Source organism: Pantherophis guttatus, chromosome 1, assembly GCF_059756535.1.
Source record: "Pantherophis guttatus breed Tessera chromosome 1, ASM5975653v1, whole genome shotgun sequence".
NCBI lineage: Eukaryota > Metazoa > Chordata > Lepidosauria > Squamata > Colubridae > Pantherophis > Pantherophis guttatus.
In genome coordinates, this window is record NC_142063.1 from 167,810,755 (window position 1) to 167,815,849 (window position 5,095).

At 40.4% G+C, this 5,095-nt stretch overlaps 1 long non-coding RNA gene across 1 annotated transcript; it reads left to right on the forward strand.

Annotated features, from left to right (window-relative positions):
* Positions 1-256: 256 nt before the first annotated feature.
* Positions 257-4,686, forward strand: LOC117674984 (uncharacterized). Its single transcript, XR_004594076.3, has 4 exons — positions 257-341; positions 1,538-1,843; positions 2,581-3,735; positions 4,005-4,686. It is a non-coding gene; the product is annotated as an uncharacterized LOC117674984 (long non-coding RNA).
* Positions 4,687-5,095: the final 409 nt, after the last annotated feature.

Below are 5,095 nucleotides of genomic sequence, written 5' to 3' on the forward strand. Positions count from 1 at the left end.
TGGAGTTTAAATAGTGGGACAGCACTAATGATATAAAAACAAATTTGTATTACTGTCCCTTATAGTTAAATGTACAAATGAATCCTTATTCAAAAGTAAAATAAATGTTGGCTTGAATTAAAAGCCATCATCAGAAAAAGCCTTTTGTTACAGAGGCTTTTGTCACCTTCCATTATGACACCTTCCATTGTGACACCTTCCATTGTGACATCACAACTTTCAGCAGTTTAAATTCTCAGCAACTCAGCTCCTAGGTCACATTAGTGGGATTACTCAGGAGAGAAGGCACCTCTTTCCTAGTTTCTTGCTTTAAGTTGAAAGAAAGAAAACAGGATAATAATGTAAGTAAGATCAATTTTCCAACATGCTCCTAGAAAGCTCTCTGCCAATCCAAGTTCAAGAAGGGTATTTTTAATACTTTCTCATTTTTTTCCTCCCCACTTGTGGTTCTGGAAAGAGTTTTACTGGTCAACTGCAATGAAAAGACATTCATAATTTAAATTGAGCAGTTTGACTGAGGGATCATAGTTTGGCCTTCCTTCCTTCCTTCCTTCCTTCCTTCCTTCCTTCCTTCCTTCCTTCCTTCCTTCCTTCCCTCCCTCCCTCCCTCCCTCCCTCCCTCCCTCCCTCCCTCCCTTTTCCATCATATTCTTGTACAATACAAGCTTACATTGTAGGAGGGCACCTATGATTTTAAAAAGAAATCTGCACTGTTGTAACTAAATGTGCATACTTATCAATCTGAAATAAGAGGCTATAACTTGGATTAAAAGCCTCTTAAAAGCCACAGTTATTAGCTGGGAGGCCAAAAGGACCATTGTGACATCATGCTCTTCCACTGTGACATCACGACCTCAGCAGCTTAGTCTCTCAGCAACTAAGGTCATATCTTACAATGGGAGCAGTCCTCAGGAGAGAAGATAGAACTTTCCTAGGGTGTGTGTGTGTGTGTGTGTGTGTGTGTTCCTGAGTTGAAAAGTAGGAAAGGGATAATAATGTCAGTAAGAATCCATAGCACTCTTCATTCTCTAAGACAGTCCGAGAAGGCTCTCTGTCAACCCACCCCAGAAATGGGTACCTTTTATACCCTCTTAAATTTTCCTCCCAGTTCTGGGAATAGCTGGGATTGAAAGAAGGCTCATAATTTAAACTGAGAAGAAAGATGATGGAAATTACTGTGCTCTCTTTTGCTACTCTCTGCAATGAAAAGACCCTATTGCACACATTAGCCTAGTCATCCTGAATATCTCTGCTGTCGCATCATAACCATGCATCCAGTGTGCCAAAAATGTAGATCACCTGAATTAGTTCTCCAGACTTGCCCATTTCCTGGCAGTCTTTGGGGAGAATTTGTTCTTCATCAAGATTCTTCACTTTATTCAAGAATAATTTATCCACAGTCAGGAAAGGGGAAACATAATAGAAGATTTCCCACAAGAAGCTCTTTTGCCGCCCTTATGGTTGCTATCTTCTACCTGTTCCTGCACAAGGGAAATCTCTGCAAATAATTTCTCTCATCTTTTTCTCTCTGTTGTAGGCTATCCAAAATAATACAATTCTTTCTTAGAAAGAATAACAAAGTTGTCCCAGAAGGGCTGCTGAAGAAAAGGCCCTGCATTCTCCTCATCCTCCAGAAGAGCAACAGAATCCGACCTACGCAGACTCTTGGAAAATCCTCCAAGAAGTACATTCTGGGTTTTGCCTGAAGGCTGCGATGCTTCTGATTTCAGTACAGAGAAAGTCCAAGAGGGGCAGGATCTCCTCCAAACTGAGACATCATTGCTATTGGAAATGGGACATCATTGTTGTGGCATCATCGCTATTGTAAATAGAAGCCTAGAAGGTAATAGGATGCAGGGGAGACCATGACTAAGGTTGGAATTGGGGGCGGGGGGGGAGGTGTTAGGAAGGAATGGAAATATCTAATATAGTCTTCAGGAGAAAGGAAGCTTTTGTCTCCTGAATAAGTATTTCAACCATCTGAGCATGTCTCACTTTTCTTTTTTGAAGCAAACTCTATATATGGCTGGATGGCCACTAATTTGGGAAAGAACCCAGAAACCTCCAAGTTAATGTACTCTTCCCGGTAAGTGGAATTGGAGGTCTGCAGAAGGTTATGATTTCAGAGGTGCCACAGTGCCCGATTGGGTAACTTGTAATGTTTCAGAGAGCTGAGCCTAAGCATTATAAAGAGCAACATTAGAATGGCTGCCCCATAGATTTGGAGGTTGTTAGACTTTAAGGGATAAAGGCACTTTAGCATTTAGGACCCCCACCAACAAGTGTCCTTTTCTAGACAGCTACTAAGCACAGGATCTTATTTGCAGGCATTTGGAACATAAGGACAAGATAAACACTCAGAAATCTCAGCAAAGAGATTTTCTTTGGAGTTTTTCATGAACTGTAAAATCAATTGCATAAATTGCTGTTTCCCATTGAAATCCAGCATTCTTGTCTCACAAAAAGCCCCTCCATGTGAGAGATTGTTATCTTTGGTTTCACTCTTCTCATTCTATTCCCTGAGGAAAGGATAGGTGAGGCAGAGCAAGGGCCTCTTCTAACTCTCTGACATCTTTTCAGGGCAAACAGGACGAAGAGGAGCAAGTTTGATTCCTCATCATCATATTTCATCTTTCTTTGGCCACATATAAAATGAGAAGGCACTTCAGCTGCCATTTTCTAAAGTCCATCTAGCAGAAGTTATTGTGAGTGAGCTAAAGCACCCCAAACCCAGTGGCAACTAATTATTGGACATGAAACCCAAGGAATTACCTCTGGGAAAATATTCCTTCAAAATTTGAGGGAAGTGGACTATGTAGCCAAAACATAACATTCACATAATGTTCTCCTTGGTAGTATATCTCTTATTTAAGGATATCTGTGGAGAGACAGCTGCTGAAAGAAACACATGATGAGGCTCATGTGTTTGCCTCATAAAATGATGAGGCTCGAAGAAAAGTTAGAAATGTCACAGCACATGAATAATTAAGTCACATCTTTGTTTTGCTTCTTGATGTCTTCTAGCAGGTGACAGAAATGTTTCACCCACATTAAATGTCTGCTTCAGTACTGTCCTGCTCAATGATGACCATTGAATGTAACTTATTTGGAATTTGTGCAAGAATGTTTACAGTATTTCCAATATTCAGGATTAAGAGATGAGCAAGGAGAAAGGATAAATACAGGCAGATGTATTTATAAAACTCAAATCCCAAAGCAAAAATAAAATGTTGGACAATAATCAATGCCACAACACAAAAATAATATGTAACTCAAAAGGACACATAACAGTATAAAAGAGCTGATTGCTCCACTGGGCTGAGAAGTTAATTGAACAAAACATTGGAAGATATTCCTGAAAGAGAAGACATCAAGAACCTCCAAGAAGTTTTAAGCTGCTATCTCGGAATATGTGACTCAAGAATACAGAGGTCTTTCCTTCCTCAGTTGTGATTCCTACTTTCTGGTCTTCAGAGACTTTGATTCTGAATTTAATGGAGCCTCCGTTTAAAAGTTCACACCTCAGTGATACTAGGATGGGCACCTTGAGTATTTGGTTATTGACTCAGGATGGATAACCGATCCTGCCCGCATTACACAGACTAATATTTTATCCCCCAGTATCCCAGTAACATCCATTCTCCTCTTCCTAAACACCTTGAATCCCATATATTCCACTTGACTCTCCACCTTGTTCTAAACATTGACCCTGAGGACTGCAGTATTTCCAATCAGGTAAGTCTTACTTAGCTTATTTGTCATCTGGCAGCTATTCCTTGAGAGCCTGCAGCATTGGTTTCCTTCTGTTCCTTAGAATTTGAATTTTACCTTCAAGTCTGTAACTCACAGCAATCCCTTTTAGTTTACATCTCTGGGACTGAATAACTTCCATAATTTGGGGTCATAAATCCTTGATTGAGGGTGTGGAGGGGTACAATTGCTGGTCAGACCCAAACAGCAAAATGATATGGAATGATTTTGATTCTCTCCTTTCTCTTGGCTAGGAGGATCCCCTCATCCTTTGCAGAAAAATGCTTACGTACAACCCTTCGCTTATTGAGTACAATGATATGATGACCTGATTTGTATCAGTGATTCAACTGGACCTCATGCAGATCAGCCAGATCCTTCTAGATCTTGAGAACAACCTACTATCCAATCTAATTTGAGGGGAATATTATGATAGATACAATTTTCCAAAAGAGCAAAGCTCCTTTGGTGACAACCTATCTCCATGCAAGTATCCCTTAACAGCCCCCCAAAGGTCCAATGGTACCATAGACTCTTTTAAGTTCCTGCTGCTACTTTCTGTTACAACATATAGAAGAATGGATCACGGACATAACTTCTACAGTGACCAACAAATCCATCAGTCTCCGTTCTTCCTTGCTCCACCTTGTCCTAAATATACCACAACTATGTGTATACCTCATATATGTTCCAGGTTGGCATCAAAAGGCTATTGAGTTCTGATCTGAGAGAACAGGAAGTCAAGAAATGTGGATCTAAATTGCAATTATTTCTTCCTTTGAATTAAGTTAAGAACTGAATCTGAGAGCTAAACATCTTGTTTAGGACTTTTCCTCCCTGTATTTGTTTCATACAGAATATTGCACCTCCCCATTATTATAACCATATAACTTTTATGTTTATTTGTTTTTAAAATAATAACAAAAAATAATAAAATAGAGATATTATTATACTTCATATAAAGTTCAGCGTGGGCTTCTTTCAAGGCAGATACATCTCTAAATATCTCCATGAATTTTAAAGAATATTGTCAGACCTGGAAGCCATCTTTTACAATTGGGCCTTCAGGCCTGCCACATTTTCTAATGTGGGAAATTGGGAGGGGAGATTGTATAGAGCCGTGATGGCGAACCTATGGCACATGTGCCACAGGTGGCATGTGGATCCATATCTGTGGGCACATGAGCATTTCCCTAGCTCAGCTTCAGCGCGCATGTACATGCCAGCCAGTGATTTTTGGGCCTTCTGGGCCCACCGGAAGTCAGGAAACGGGCTGTTTCTGGCCTCCGGAGGGCCTTTGGTGGGTGGGGAAGGCCATTTTTGCCATCCCCAGGCTCCTAGAAAG